Source organism: Sinohyriopsis cumingii, chromosome 3, assembly GCF_028554795.1.
Source record: "Sinohyriopsis cumingii isolate HCF-2022 chromosome 3, ASM2855479v2, whole genome shotgun sequence".
Classification (NCBI taxonomy): Eukaryota; Metazoa; Mollusca; class Bivalvia; order Unionida; family Unionidae; genus Sinohyriopsis; species Sinohyriopsis cumingii.
In genome coordinates this window covers 120,900,554-120,918,545 of record NC_142963.1, presented here as the reverse complement: position 1 = coordinate 120,918,545, position 17,992 = coordinate 120,900,554, and the positions used below count along the sequence as shown (strand labels likewise).

Sequence of the window (17,992 nt, the reverse complement as noted above, 5' to 3'; positions counted from 1 at the left end):
TTCATGCCTTGTTGTCTTGCCTGCTTTAAAGAGAGTATGACTTAACATAGATAAGGCAGACTTTTTCTGAATGCTCATAATTCTCATACATTTGGGTTGATAACTCTCATACTGTGGAATCAGGTAAGACCTTTAATAGCCATTCACCTCTACTCTTCCTCTGACTCTGTCAGTGTTAAGGTCATTTGAACATCTTGATTAAATAGAAAATTTTGGACTTAGTGATATTAAATTCTGCAACCTTGTTGAAGGATTTGGATCTTCAACTGTGTGTGATATCAAAATTATCCTTTTGGCAACTGTCAGTGAGAGACTGAAAAATGCGAAAATTAGTAAGAGGTGGTCAAATATTTTTGGATCTGGTATTTTTCAGTTTCATTATGATTTATTATCAAATGAGCTTAAACAGTACATGGAATATGGTGAAAAATAATTAAGGTAAATTAAAGATCGTTACTTTCTAAAGTACCTAAAATTCACACAATCTTATCACAAAATAAAGTTTTTCTGTACTGAAATTAGAACACAAAACAAGGAATAATGCTGTTCAAAATATTACAGGCCATGCATTTATGTATTTCTAGTATAGTCTTTCATTGTATGCACAGACTAATAAATGCTGAACTCTCCAGTGAGGTATGTGGTAACAAGTTTTCTTATCTACCTAACAGTGGACAGCCAACATTCATGAATTTACATTATTTCTACAGTACCATTCAAGTCAATGCACTTCAACCCTACCTTGTAACATCAGACATGGTCATGGTAATTTAAATATCCTATTTAAGACTTTGGTTAAAAAAATTCTACCTGGTCATAAGTACCAGATCTAAAGAGGGTATCTATCATCCTAGGAGTGGTATAATGTTCATCATGTGAGCAATAGAACTGACTCTTGTTATAATGTATAACAAAGTATGTTTTGATAAGGCTGTTTCATTACAACATGAACATATTTTAATAATGTGCTGTGTAAATAAATGTCAAGACAACCAAATATTTTGATTTGGCACAAAATAACTTCAGAATCTTAAAATAGTTAAACTGATGCTTTGATCCAAAATTAGAGAGAATTCTAAAAGACATGTTGGGGCATTTAGTAGTTTTGTATGGGGCAGTATATACACAAATGTACATGAGAGTTCCTCTGCAAATGTTGCTTCAAAGAATCATATTAAAAATGCTATCATTTTAAAGATAAATCAGGTATAGTCTACTCTGCTTTGCATAAAATATATGCTTTGGCAAATATTTCTAAATTTGAATTTGATACTTATGCAACTGAGGTTAATGAAAACCCATGCTGAGCATCCCAAAACATTTGACCAAAGGTCATGATATTAAAATCATCAGAACATTCTTCCTTATTGCCAGGAATAAGTTTAGTTCTACTTATTATCAGTAATAAACGATAATAGAAAACGACCGCTGATTTGCCTGTATAATTTCAATATGATAATACATGCAGCATTGTAACAGACAATTCTGTATACTTGCAGCGAACCTATGAATGGACATACCACGTTAGCTTGCATGAGGTTTTGGCAACAACTGCAGCAAGTGGGTCTCCACTTGGCACTATCTGTGCTGGAGTTTTGAGCATCCTGCTCTGTTGGACTATTGGCCACTTGTTAGCAATTACTACATTTATTTTGATCCACCTTTGTATCTGGTTGTTAAGTTAAATTAATCTACTATTGACCTATAGCATTAAATCCTTCAGAACACTCACCTTTTTAGTAGTAATCCCTGTCAGAACCTAACACCTGTTTATCCATTGGTAAAATTTTTAATTCGTGACACATTAAGAGTCAAATGCTGAAAACTCAAGCACAAATAGAACTCATTCTTGGTCTAGCAGGTATTGCGTTCTATCAAGGATCTTCTTATTATGATCTAGTCCTACAATGCAAGACATAGCACATGTTGTTTTTGTTTAGAGTGCTATGCTGCACACAACATATCAGCGTTGAGGTCTTACATGTAGGAATATAATACTAATATTAGTACCCTTTCTAAAACCTTGTGGTCAACCACAACAAATCAAGTTGAGGCTACAATATCATAGCTAGTAGGACTAAACTAACAGTGTGCACAATATCCAATAAGCATGTGCAAGAATACAGCTATGGTAAAATTGCAAGTGACAAGTAACTTCGTTTTTGTGGTTGGTTTATTATTTTTGGGGCCGGCTGCAAGTCTTGACACTCACCCACCCGATCCGGCCATTTAATATTAGTACTATATTGCATCAATACTAGTCCTACAATGTAAGGCGTATCTCCTGATGTATTTAGGGTATAACAGACTTTTTAGATACAAATAATACAAATCACTCCCCTCCCAAAAATGATATGCTTAGTTCCAAGAGCCAATGATCACTGAAAGAAAATGAAACAAATAGAAGATTAAATAGTTATCAAAATGCTGCATTTACTTCTTAAGTAGCATACAGACTGGAGAAACATCAGTGACTCAAGTAACTAAAATACATTTTAACAAGTAATGGTAACCCAATCGTGAGGATTTAAAAATCACAGTATGAAAGATGGGGGGGGGGGAGTCTGATAATGACCACAGGTGCAAGAGTCATGGATTTATTCATTTCTGCAACAAATATTCACTTTTTTCAACATTAAATACTTTGACTCTCTCACTTTGGTCTGATTATATCATAGTTTGTTGTAACTATATCATAAAAAGTGTGGACACTTTAATTGTAGCTAATAAGGAAACTATGGAAAGTGAATTAAAATGCACAAATGAATAAATTCATGAATCACATGCTGTAATAAAGCTATGAATCTGAATATGTTGAATTAACATGAAACAGGCATTGACATTTGCAACCAGTTTCTAAACAACCCCACTTTTAGGCCATTTCTGAAATACTGCCACCATACCTACCCATCAACTTGAAAAAGTTTTGGGTGTGCATTTGTGTGTAGAAAAATATGATAATTGATTAAACTGTTTTGAAAAACCTATTTCAGTCTAAGTTTTTGAAACTACTCTGATGCACAGAAACTATAGAATGACCAATTTAAGCCATCCAAAACTGCCTCGCAAACTATGCATGAGGTTGTTCTATTGTAGCTGATCCAGACGATTTCTAGTCATCCTGCCAAAATGAATAGGCTGAAGTAAATATGCATCTCTGCAATTATTAACTTGAAACAATCAACAAAAACATATTATATATTATTCAATGTGATCACTGCATCTTTTTTATTTGTTGGTAGTTTAGTGACAACAGGCAGGTTTGACCTCAGTCATAAAATTACAGCTTTAATTTTGAAATATACTACATTCTCAAACTATGATGCTGACAAGATGCACCTGTGCAGTAAAAGACACTGCCTGTACAACAATGCCTTGAACCATACATACAGTAGTAAATGGCTGAGTGACTTGAGACATAATGAAAATGAAACATATTTACCCAGATATTTTCTTCCTGATGTTCTCTTTAACTAGTGGATCAGCAACTCCCAGTGAAGACTGACTGAAAGAGTATATATAAAAATAATACTGACTTGATTTATATTGAAATATAATTGAAATTTATGTGAAGTCTTTCCTTTCAAAGAAATTATAAAATAATTAAAGAAAATATTATTGTTTAGGGCAACACTGGCACATTATTCATAGCACCATTTCAGGTTTAAGGACAAGCTACTGTATGAAGTTTTGTATGTATAATTAACAAAAGGTATCAGTTATAAGAGATGAACAACTTGCCTTAAATGGTAGTATTTCTTCAAACTGATAGCATATGTCTCTAATTGGGTAAGCGGTTCCTGAAATTTATTATAAAGCATAAATTAAACATATTGCTTGTGCAATTGCAGCTGACATGGTGAAGTCACCTATAATAATTGGAGATGGAAAAAATCATAGATTTAATAACATACATTACTGATGTTACAGTAAAATATAATTGATTCAGAGCAATTGAAAATGAGTAGTTTAAAGGTATTTTATTGATGAACTTCATTAGAAACAAGGCAAAAACACCTCCAGTCAAATATATTTTAGCACAGTCACTATATTGGATGATGACCGATTCTTATTAACAATGATTTCTTTCCACTCCAAACTGAAATTCAGATCTGAAGCAAAGCAAAAAGAAATTAAAATGGGCAAAGATGAAATTTTAGAGATATGAATTCTACCTGACCTATATACATAGGGATGCTATCATCTCTTAAACCAAACTCAATGAATGATGTGCAGGCATGCCTTGCTTTCACTTCTTGCAAGAGAGCTGCCTGTGGAAAATCGATTTTTATCCACCACTGACCATCTTCTAATGTCATCTGTTGACACACCTTTAAAAAGACAGTGACAATGAAATTATTTCTGCAAAGCCAGAAAAAGTGATACACATGAAAATAAATTCACAATAAGCAAAAAGCGGTCAAGTAATGCATGCAACGCAAATTTCTATATTACACTAACATGGAGCCACAATGGATGCTACACATAACTTTGTACTGTGGTATACCACAATTGACCATTTAAATTGTTTGAAGGTAGGTCTTGGGATTTTCTTTCGAACTTTGATTTTTTTCTTTTACCTCAAGAAATCAGAGTACATTTTTTAATGCTATTTGGGGCACAGAATGTTCTTCAGAACAATCCCTGCTTACCATCCAAAAATATCAAATGATCAGTCTATCATATGAATGAGTCTGCTTACACTATTTGCTACACCCTGTAAATGATACTGTTATAACAACTGAGTGCTTGTGCATAAAAATGGGAAGTGCTGACACTGAAGCATACACTCCACTAGTGATGATAATGATACAATTGGCAGGGAAACTGGAATCTGATGCCAACACCAATGCCCCAATCTTAGAATTATGCATGTACTTTTAACAAATTAACATAAGTGAAAAATATCATTACTTTCTTTCAGTAACAAGATTACTTTGCAATTTCTGTACATTCCTTCTTGATGATAACTGCTCTAATATTTTCTATCATATAACGACTCACACCATAAATGCTTAACATATGGCACCATTAAAAGTATAGACAGGTCCACTAAATAACTAGCTTGTCAATTTAATGAATCTGTGATGCAATGTTCATATTTGAAGAAACCAGTCTGTTTCTTGGAAATGGGTCATATACAGCTGCTCTAAATAGCGAATAAGGAAACTACTCTTGCACTATTCTTACACAGCAGTCATCTTTTCAAGAATAATCTCCAGTGTATGAGTGGAATCAAAGAAATGATAATAAAAATTACAAAAGAACTTTTTATTGGTCATTTTTGTATGCCAAAAAAGCACAATTCATATACAGGCTAACATAAAATGTAATCTGGTGAGAAAAGCATAATGAAAAGCATAATGGTATTATCTACAGAAAAGCATAATGAAAAGCATAATGGTATTATCTACAGAACACAAGTGAAAAACACTGTGACAGCGACACTGTATAAAACAACATGTGTCTTACATATACAGGGCCTGAACAGTCTCACATGGTTAGATCATATTATCTGTAAATGTAGACAGGATGAGAACACCCATGCTAAAGGCATTTATATGCTGACATCTACACCAGTAACTAGATGTAGTACCAAACATGAAACAGTTCCTAAAGTCTTTGACCTAAATGACTCAGGCAATAAAATTAACACCCCTCCAGAGTGTCAGGCAATTACACGCTCCATAAATCATGACCACAGCCTTAATGATTTCTTCATGTGTGTACATCAAAAAACAATTAGGAAATTGGAGACCCAAATCGAAGAATTAAAACTACAGTTACATGCTATTAAATCAGCACAGGGAAAGGTTAATGAGCAAGTAACCTCAAGTGAAACAGCAATTCAGACAGACTCCCAAATATCAACAGTATCAGATGCTCAGACACAGACAATCCCAGTACCAGCCAAAAGAAAATGTAAAATGACCATGCAAATAAAAACTGATGCCCAAAGTAATCCTGCATTGCAGACAACAGTATCCCCCTCTCAGTCATGTGACACACCTGCAACAGCAATAAGTGTACATCCATGGCCCGCAGTTCAAACAAGTCTGTTACCTTCACCAACAACTGCATTTCCCAGTGCTCAGACAAATGTGTCAGAATCAACACAAGTAGTTCACACAACTGAAACACCAATTTCAGCACCCCTTCCTCCAAGATATGTGTCTGAAATACAATCCAGAGTCCAACACACGACATCACAAGCCAGGAAAGATAGGACTCTAATAATTGGCTCCTCAATTTTGAAAAGTATAATACCAAGGAGACTTTTTAAAACAGATGTACAGACTTTAAGAGGTGCAAAAATCAACAACATCACTGACAGAATAATGAACAGTGACCTAACCAAATACAAGCAAATTATTATTTTAGTAGGTGGTAATGATGCCTGTGAGGGAAGGTCACTAAATCAACTCAAAACAGATTTTGAAAGTTTATTGTATGCTGCTAGATATTGCAGCCCAAATACATGTAAATTAATGATATCAGGACTACCTCCTCGTGTGGACACCAAGGCCAAAGAAATAAATGATCTGATAATTGACTTATGTGAAGATTTCAACCTACAGTACATTCCACAATACAAATCTTTCTTCATTCAGAATCAGGATGTCAACCTTAGTCTCTATCACAGAGACAAAATTCATCTAAGCAGAAAAGGAACCTCTCAGCTACTGAGAAATATTAACATGTATGCCCCTATTTTCAAGCACTTTAATGAAGAGTGTTGTCTCAACTGTGGAGAAACTGGGCACATGACACAGGTATGCCATCATGGCAAACAGATCGAGTGTTTTAGGTGCCATAAATATGGACACAAACAAAGACTTTGTCCATCAATGTATACATATTAGGAAGCTGGCAAAGAGGAGAATGCCAACGCTTCATTTACAAAAAAACTAAATGTACCCAGTGGGACTCTTGACTCTAACTATTCAATGGACACTATTGTAGATGCAAATGTAAATGGATTTTCAGGGTTTGTATGTGACTTTGAAGATGCTAATATATATGAACATTGAAATATAGAAATAGGATGTCAGAATGATAAAAGTAGTATGGAGACAATCTCAGTGAGTACCCCATTGCATGATGACATACATGTAATTGATATGAAACTAAATACAAAAGGTTTTAACATAGGTCACTTAAATGTACAAGGTATAGTGGGAAAGATAGACCAGATTAAGTTAATGTTGTCTTCCATGGAAAATAATATACATGTTTTAGGACTCACTGAAACCAAATTAAATGCTAACCACAATGATGATCTATTTCACTGTCAAGGCTACAATAAACCATTTCGTAGGGACAGAGAGATGGCAAGGGGGGGGGGGTCTTGTTGTATACATTAAGGAAGATGTAAATGTAAAAAGGCGACTTGACTTGGAGTCACATGAAATTGAGAGTATCTGGGTGGAAATCTTTCAAAATAATGCAAAATCTTTCCTAGCTGGTTTCATTTATAGACCACCTTCCTCCAAAGCATTTTGGAATGGTAACTTTTTGAAACAAATAGAAAATGTTCTAGCACAGGAGAAAGAAACATATATACTCGGAGATATAAATAAGGACGTTCTCAATACTCAAATAAGGAACAACTGGATGGAATTTATTGAATCATTAGGCCTAGACCAGCTGGTAAATGAGCCTACAAGGGTAACAGAAAAATCAAGCACTCTTATTGATCACATTTATACTAACCTACCAGACAATGTGGCTTGTGTTAACGTACCGAATGTTGGTCTTAGTGACCACTATCCTACTTTTTTGACAAGAAAGGTTAAATGCAAGAAAAATAAGAAAAATACACATAAAACGATCACTTACAGATCGTTCAAAACTTTTAATGAAGAACAATTTCTCAATGACCTATATAAAGTTCCATGGAGTATGATCCAAAATTTGGATGACATAGATGAAGCCATGAGGGTGTGGACTGACTTGTTTATGGATGTAGTATCTAAGCATGCACCACTGAAAGTACATCGAGTAAAGACTGATATTCAACCTAATTGGCTTACTACTGAAATCCTAGATGCTATGAAAACACGAGACAAATTCAAGGCTATGGAAAACCATGCACAATATAAAGTATGGAGAAATAAAATAACAAGTATGATCAAAAAAGCTAAAAAAACTTATTATCAATCATTGCTTGAAAACAAAAAGAGCAACACAAACTCCATTTGGAAAGTCTTCAATGAACTCACTGGAGGAACGCACATAAAACAGACAAATAAAATTCACTCACTTCTGGTAAATGACACCATAGTCACTGATGAAACTGACATTGCAAATGTTTTCAATGATTTTTTCATCAACATTACCACAAAGTTAAAAGAGCCAGTGATAGAAAACAACTTTAATGAACTGAAAAAGTTCTGCAGCAGTAAAATCTCAAAGGAGGTATGTTTCTCTATCCCACCAGTGTCAAAAAACTTTGTTAAAAATTGTCTCAGTGAACTTGATACCAAGAAAGCTACAGGACTTGATCAGATTGGTCCACGACTCATTAAATCTTCTGCCTTTGCTATTGTAGATAGCATAACATTCATAATTAATTTAAGTATTGCAACCTCATCTGTCCCCAAAATATGGAAAACTGCAAAAGTAACTCCTATTCACAAATCTGGTTCTAAGGATGATGCTGATAACTACCGACCAATTTCAATACTACCAAACTTGTCAAAATTGATTGAAAAACATGTCCATGACTCATTCATGTCATATTTAACCAAACACTTGCTGTTACACCCTAATCAATCAGGCTTTAGACAGAACCATTCCTGTGAGACTGCCTTGATCTCCCTAACTGATAAATGGCTTCAAGCACTTGACCAAGGTAGAATAATAGGAACTGTATTTGTAGATTTCAGGAAAGCTTTTGACATGGTGGATCATGAAATCCTTTTGAAGAAACTGAAAATCTACCAGTGTGATGAAAGAACAATTAGATGGTTTACTTCGTACTTAAATGAGAGAACACAACATGTTTACATAAATAACGTTCTGTCTGAACCTGAAACAATTAGATATGGAGTACCACAAGGCTCAATTCTAGGTCCACTACTATTCATTTTATTTATTAATGACCTACCACTTTTACTAAGAGACTCAATAACATCTACAGATCTCTATGCAGATGACACAACATTGTCAGACATCCAAAACACAAAGCATGAGCTCGAAATTTCTTTACAGAATGCCCTAAACAAACTGGAAAACTGGTGCACATGTAATGGCATGGTGGTAAATACTGGTAAAACTAAAATATTACTTATCTCAACATGGCAAAGAAGGACAAATCTTGATAGTGATGAACTATGTCTGACATGGAAGGATACAAATCTGCAAATAGTCTGTCATGATAGGCTACTTGGTGTTCTGGTAGATAATAACCTATCATGGACTGAACATATCAAACATACCAGTAAAAAAGTCAATTCAAGTTTATGGCTTCTCAGTAGGATAAGACATTTTCTCCCTGAAAGGCACAGGAAACTATTTTATAACAGTTACATACAACCCTATTTGGACTACTGTAGTACAGTATGGGGTAATTCAAATGATAAAAACATAGCAAAGCTGGCACATCTTCAAAAAAGAGCATTTGGGCTAATATCAATCCAGAAAGAAAGCAAGGAAAGTTTAGCTGGTAGGTTAAAAATATTACCTATTAAAGACCGAATCTGTTTGAGAAAAGCCAAATTAATGTACAGGATATCTCAGAATAGTGCTCCTGAATATTTACAATCACTATTCCCGTATAGGCTACCTGGTAATACTCCCCACCTGCGATCCATGTCAACCAAACAGTATAAAATTCCCAAACCAAATAAGGAGTTATTTAAAAAAAGTTTCCAATACTCTGGAACTCTGCTCTGGAATAGTATTCCAGCTGAGATTAGAAATGCCCACTCTTTCTTTCTTCCAAACCCAATATATCCAGTGGCTTCAGAGATGCAGCTTAAATAAATGAATTCCTTTGTATGAGGGCCTCAAGGTAGATTAGTTTTTAGCTAATTGTGTTACCCTCTTTAAATAAGGTCATTATTATTATTATTATTATGCCAAAAGTGTAATGGTTGGCATGTATCATTTAGTGGAAACATAATGTGGTATGTACAGCTGGAACAAAATATCATGAGGAAACTGCTCTACTGGTAATACCATGCACCTCCATGAGCAACACTACTTATAAAAATAAACTGAAAGCATTATATCCATTGCTCGCAATTAAATAACAATGCTTATACAAAGTCAATGGTTTGATCTGAAATTGTGTTTGATTCGAAAATGATTTGATATTTTGCTGTAATTTTGAAAGACATTTCCAATTTTTTTAATAGTAAGGCAAACAAGAAATACAGTGTCCACCAGAGATGACTAAAATATGTATAGTGTCAGCTTAATTAATCAATTATGAAAGATTTAGCATTAGACTTCTTGCAGATTTCATGAAAATCACTTCAAAATATGTTATTCAATTGTTAGTTCATGATTTTATCAGGTCGGCATCATTTTAACAAATGCCAGCAAAGTTGTTACAGGCTAACATGCATGGATGTTCTATTGAAAATAATATATCAAAAGACAAAAACAAGCACAAGTTGAAAATCTTAATTAAAAAAAATTGAATAATGGTTCAAAATATACATAAGAAAGAATTAATGATTAAAAAAACCTGAAATATTTCCTAGAGTTTCTTGAAGCATTCTGTTGGTGTTGACTTTCAGCGCTTCTGCTTTCTTCAACCTCTCTGCAAAGGTTTTGCCTGAAAATCGGTAAGATGATAATTACTGTGTGTGTTTGTGTATATAATTTCTGTAATGAATGTGAAATCTGCGTTTTTCTTTAGACGTACTATATTAATTTTCAACCAGTCAAATCTATTCACCCCAGGATTTGCATGTTAGGACAGGTCTTAATGTATGTATACATTAATACAACAAAAAGATGGCAAGGAATTTTAAATATAATTAACATTATGTTTGATAAAACCTAATCTGTTAATGGCACAATTAGATGGTAATGACATATTTTCTTACCTGCAAAAACTGCATATGCAGAGACTACATGTACCTTGTTTTCTTTTAATTTTATCTCCATAATGCATAAGGCCATCAACAAGCAGATCAACACGATTTTCTGGAGTCATCTCCTTGGAAATGCTTTTAAATTTCCCTAAGTATGCCCAAAGGCACTCCAAGCACTCCCCATCAGTCAGTCCTAATCCAAGTGTTCGCCTTGGGTTGTACAAAACCTACAAAAATGGGGAAAATGTACATGACAAAACTGAATTTAAAAAAAAAAACAGCTGAAACATTAATACACAAGATTTTGTATTCCCTTTACATGGTAATGTTCTTTCAAAAGAATCTGTTAATAAAGTGAATGTAAATTCTTGAGAACTGCAGTAATTACAAATGCCATTTAATTAAAACTGATCTTAAATAAAGTTTTTCATGATCTTTAAAATACAGCTATCTGAAACAAACTGCAACATTTTTACAAATGCCAGTAGCAAGAAGATTTCCTTTGCCATTACAACTTTGGTGCATACACCGTCTACATCATCATATAAAATTTTCATTAAAAAAGACAGGCATTTGATATTGGAACAATAAACAATTAAAAACATTTCAAAAGGTATATGAAGATATATTTCATTATGTTTTTACTGGTAAAGGGAAAACAAACCTGGCAAGCCATTTTGTGTCCATAGCAATGAAATATTGGGATAACTAGTTTCACTGCATCCAACACATCAGTACATTCTTTTTTCTAAAAATAAACAATGAAATTAAATTGCAAAAAATGTTACAATATCACAATGATAGCCATGCTAATAGAATGCACCTGAAGAACAAAATCGCAAGCTGAAAATGATTAGAAACAACACTATCATAGAAATTATTGAACACATAAATAACAGTGAGGCCAAAAACAAAATGACAACACTTTCACAAAGTGGTAATGAGGTGTCAGCTATGCTTCACACCTCAATCTATTGATAGATTATCTGACATCAAATACCCAACCTAAAATTAATTATAAACAAGAAGTGTTTTTAATTAATACATTAAAATGATTAAAGGAAGATATGTATTGTACAACAATCAGGAAATGAGAGAGAATCAAAAGAGCAAAATTGCTGAATTACTGCATGAAATACGACATGGCCACATACACAACCAAGTCGGAAGAAATTCACCCACATAATAGACAGGGTAGACAAGTACCTTCAGGTGGGTTTCCAGGAGACAAGCTATATCATACAATATGTGCATTTGACTGTCCTTGTTTTCTGCAACTAATTTTTTCAAGCAGGTACACTGAATAACCAATTCTGTAATAAAATTGAAATTCAAACATACATGATCATATTAAGAAAAAAAATCTATTGTATAAGTATACCAAACTTTAGTTGTAAAAGGACTGTTTGCCAGTAACAAGAAGTTACTATTAATGAATCTCAATGCTGTTCAAAACAAATAATCATTACAATATTGTAATTGACCAATTACGAATAAATGTAAAATTGATTGAAATAACTGAGCCATAAAGATATTTCATTCAACTATGTAAAAAATCTTTAATGAAGTTGCATTCCTTGAGGAGAGAAACTTTATTAAATCATTAACCAATTTTCAAAGATGGGAAAATAAAACTTTGCACAACAAATATTTACCCAAATGATATTGTTGATACTAAATTATTAAGACTTTTGATAAAAAAACAATTGCATACCTTTCACCATGTTTCAGGCTGAAAAAATAGTGTGGGAATTCATGACGACAGGCAGAACCAAACAGAGCAGTTTCATCAAGTTTCTTGTTCTTTGCTTTGGATCTTAGGGCACTGCCAGCTTGAAACTCACTACATTCCTGAAATAAACAAACTGAAACTTGCAAAATAAAATAACTACATCAAGAGTCCAGAAGGTGACGCAAAATTTAATGGTAAATATGCAGTGACTTAATAAACTTAGGTCAGAATCCTTCATCTTTATGCAAAGCAGCTAGATGTTAAATTATTAAATGCTAATGCACGAGAACAGAAGTTGTTATAAGACTCATGATGTACAAGATTTTCACTCAAGCATTAGCTGTATGTAAACTAACATTTTGTCTCCAAAACTGCATATATATGACCTTCTAAACTATTAGGTGGAAATTAAGCATACATGGTACTTATTAAGGTAACCATCTGTAGTGGATGGGGATGTGGTAATAAATTAATGTATCTGTCATCTGATGGCACTGGGCAGGCAACGGTAAACAAAAAGCATCTAAAAAGATAATAGCTTCACAAAAATATGAGTAAATTAATGAAACTGTCTTGAATTGAGGAAAATAGTATATAAAGTATAGAATCAAGTAGTTAAAACTCTTCTTACATTGTGAACTGCCTTTTACCTGCATATTCTTTGTCTTTTCTGTGGAGTAGCCATCCATGAATTTATCAACTTCATCCTGATCAAGAAAGAAATGACCATCATGTTTAGGCTTTCCTGCCTCAGCTCCCGATGAAATCTTTCTGACCAACTGGAAATCTGCATCAAAAGAAATAATCTTTTGTGGATTCTGAAAATGAAATTGAAAATGAGTTATAAGAAATGTTGTGGTACATCTGTATGGTCAAAATTATGTTACAAAAAGCCTCTCATTATTGACTTATTTAAAAATCCAATTCCTTATACCCATCAATATATGAACAAATAAAACAATATCATACAACAGTTAACTTTCAATGTCAGAGCTGTCATGCAATGAAGACTTCTATCAGACTTTACAATGAACAACATCAAACAACAAGCGCCAGATGGAAATGTGCATGCTTAATATTTTGCATAAATTTATTTTTATATATCAAGTAGGAAACTGTATTTTTTATGCATAAAAGAGCTGGTTGCATATCTTACTGTATCCAAAGGAAATTTATATACCTGTCAGATGATATATACAAACATAATGAGAAACTGCAGTCTACAATACTAGGAATAATGTAATATATATATATATATATATATATATATATATATATATATATATATATATTCATCCATTGGCTTCTTAAAGCAGCTGTTACCTCAAAGCATGCTTGGCACTGGGTTCCAGAATCAATTTCTTCACAAAGATGTATGGGGTGACTGATCCTGTACCTAAAATTTCGATACTGCACCAGGCATTCATTCATTAAAATTTTATAAACGTCTTTAAACTGGAAAATAAACAACAAAAAAACAAGAATATAAATAACAAGTTTGATTCATTTAAAACGTTATACTGTATCTAACAGAAGGGCATACAATTTTTATATAATAAATATTACTGATAACTCACAGCACATAAGTAAACTGACATCTCCTGTAGAGATGGAATTTTTTGTCCCTAACGCTTCCCTCCCAAAATTTCAACAGATTTTATAAATGAAAGCATCTAAATATATTTCTTGGTTTAATGTGTCAACTTCACATGAAACCGAATCTTGTAAACACAAAACTTCATATAAAAGCTTGTTTCAACTGTTTGATAAAAGATAAGGCAATGTGACCAACTGAGATAGTTAAAATATACATACTGGATACTTTGCCAAATAGCTACTAACTTTCAGAATTTTGTTTATCATGGATACAGTTTATTTCTTTGTCCATTGTAAAACAAGACATTGTGATTACCCCAAAAAATGGAATGGAATATGTGTCACACACATGGTGCATCTTCCTGTTATAACATAATCTATACCTAAATATTATGAAAATTGACATAACAATACAAATCGAATTCCAATATTTGTGACAGAACATTTTTTTTCTCTCCCATGGGGTGATTGCAAAACTCGAACCCTCTTTGAAATGATATTTACTTTGTGGAAAAGATCATAAAACATACTAAGTTTTGTGAAATGTCACCTAGCAGTTTTGAAGAGAAAAAATCTGTTGATAGGTAGATCAACAAAACAGACAGTTGTTATTATTGTTGTGGGGTTTAACGCCATTTCTCAGCACCAGATAGGCTATACATGGCAGCCAGTATAACTGGTGGAGGAAGAAATGGGAAAAAACCCAAAGAGCCATCGACCGATGGGAAGCTACTGGGAAGCTTTCTCACATACATGTACCAATATTTGCTGAGCCACTGACTCAAACCCACGCAGACAGGGGTGAGATTGCAGTGATCTGTAATGGAGAGTGATTTAGACCATTTGGCCACCTGGGGCCCCAAAAACGGACAGGCAAAGGGTATTAGTATCATTGTAAAGCATGTGGATTACAAAACAACATTTACAAAGATGCAACAAAATTAAAATTATCAGAAATATTTATTTTAGAAACAGGATGCAGGTCTTCAGTTATTTCTATTTTAAACTGACTCACATGATCAAATCACATTATGTGAAACTGAACCAATGAGCAGAATACAACAACTTTGGAAATGTAGAACACCAAATTATATATCCATACACGATGTGTAAATGCTTTCACAGAATAATGTGACCAAGTCTGTCAAATATTCAACAAATCCAGAGTGCTAATTATGGCAAAAACCATGGGTTATAAAATCTGGGTGAACTGGATACTTGTAAGAATATTCTGTAAGATCTAAATTTTATGTCGATGTACAGTTGCTACATGCCACAAATTGAAAACCACAAAAAAATTAATTTTCGCTGGAAACAACAGAACTCATTACAAAAACATGAATTTACAAACCACTAAAGTAATAATTTTTCATTTTATATATAAATATTTAACAACTGTTTTCAAGAAAGAATATAAACACAAAAATGGAATAATTATGAAAAAGACAAGAACTGAATGCATTACTTCTGAATCAACCAATCCTTTATGATGCTTGGACAATTTGGCCTTTAAAGCTTCTCAGAAACCTTTGGTAGACACATGACATTCCAGCAACAGTGCTGTCATCCACTCAAGAAGTCCTATGTGGAAACCTACAATGGGATTCTTAGGTGAGGAAGGCCAGAGATAACTACGGATCATTGTAACTGCCACAGACTCGTACCCACATAATTCAATGATACGCTTGTGCTGTCTGCCTGTTAAAAGAAAAGTGCTTATTGGAAAAATGAACGTGTAACAAAAGAACATTACCTGAAAGCAGCAAAGTCATTATCAATGGCTGATTAGTATCATTAGTGCAAACTTAAGAAGCCTAATAATGAAAAAGGTTTCCTCTTAAAAATTTTAAACTTGGCTGACCAGTTTGCAAGAAGAATTGAATTTTGTTTCCGCATGTAGTAGTGATGTACATATCAGATCCAAATTTCTTATCATAAGTATCATGTAGCCATTCCAGGATGGTTTTCTTCCTCAAATTTGGTCAAACAAGTTAGGTGATTTATCAGAAGCAGTTTGTTGTTGTTGTTCTTGTAGTGTTTAACGCCATTTTTCAGCACACGATAGGCTATACATGGAGGCCAGTATTAATGGTGGAGGAAAAACCCAGGAAAACCCCGGAAAGAAACACCAACCCACGAGAAGCTACTGGCAAGCTTTCTCACATACCGACTCTGGCTGTATCCGAGACTTGAACACACGCAGGCAGAGGTGAGATGGCAGTGATCCATAACGGAGAGTGCTTTAGACCACTCGGCCACTCGGGCCCCCAGAAGCAGTTTGTAAATTTCTGTTTAGAAATGATTTTGGACCATTTTTAATTTGTGTATATTAAAGAGGATAAATGTATACTAACCATGTTCATCCATTACTACAATCTGCTGACAATAGATGGTTTGACATACACGGTTATCTGGCCTTCTCCACACTGGTGTATCTGTGTCCACACAAACAAATGTACCATTCTGAAAAACAAGAAAATGCTGGTTACTTCTCATTTGAAAAATATATATTCCCTCCTGTGGCATAATCTCTATACAATAAAAAAATCTTTTGTAAATAAAATTAATACTTTTAATATAACTAGTGAAGAAAAATAATGTAAAAGAAAATAAAAAGAATGAAAAAATCACATTAATATACAAATGTTGCACAATGTTATACTCCCTGGGTGAAAATCTGTTTTCATAAACTGACTAGATCATCTGAGGATTAACAAGGTAATTAATAAAAAGATAACCTGGACTGTATATCAACATCTTGAAGATGTAAAATATACAGACAACAATATCAATTCATAAGAAACAATACAAATTGATACTAACAAAACTTACACATAAAAAATTAATAACAGCTTACTTTAAACACTTCAAACACGTGCAAATGTGGCAGACTATGACAAATGTCAAGGCATTCTCTGCAGTACACGGCTGATGTGCCACAGTCCATGCAGCGAAAAATCTGATCGGGATTTTGCGTACAACAAATGCACTGACTGTGAGGTGGTGTAAACAACACTGCTGTGCCAACTTCAACCAATTCATCAGTAAGAGCTGCCCAATTTTCTTGTCTTTTTTTCTTCTTCTCTCGGTAGGTGACTTTTGTTTCATCTAAGGCATCTGCAAGATTTGTAAGCACTTTATTTGTTGTTGATTAATAAGATTAAAATAACAGATTATACATCATATGATACATGTATTGCAGTCACATGTAAAATCAATGTAAATAAGCGCATACATGTATGAGACAGAAAAAATGCTAGAAATAAATTTGCTTTTGAAGTATATTCAGGCTGTAACCACTGTAATTTTATTCTTCCGTAATTATGCCTCTTTTGACTGTTCTAATTTTATTGCTTTTCTGGAAGTATTTGCCAATTAAAGACATCTGTCAGGTAAGCATTTATTATGTACTGAATGACTGAGATGTCAATTAAAGAAAGACATGGTAAATATCAGGAAACATTCTATCAAATATTATAGGAAGGTATTTTTGTAAATAAGAACATGTTCTTTTTGCAAGGACTCTGCATTAAAATCTTAAACTAGGGACAGACTGTAATTTACCTGAGAAAAAAACTGCCTCTTCTGATTGTTTATCTACATGTTCTGAGTTTAC

At 33.6% G+C, this 17,992-nt stretch overlaps 1 pseudogene across 1 annotated transcript; it reads right to left on the bottom strand.

Annotated features, from left to right (window-relative positions):
- Positions 1-110: 110 nt before the first annotated feature.
- On the bottom strand, positions 111-16,831 carry LOC149803733 (uncharacterized; annotated as a pseudogene). The gene is made up of 9 exons (XR_016420250.1): positions 16,731-16,831; positions 14,104-14,235; positions 13,431-13,598; positions 12,763-12,899; positions 12,255-12,361; positions 11,713-11,796; positions 11,095-11,275; positions 10,697-10,786; positions 111-4,331 (listed from the first exon to the last, which is right to left on the bottom strand). The product of XR_016420250.1 is annotated as an uncharacterized LOC149803733 (transcript).
- Positions 16,832-17,992: the final 1,161 nt, after the last annotated feature.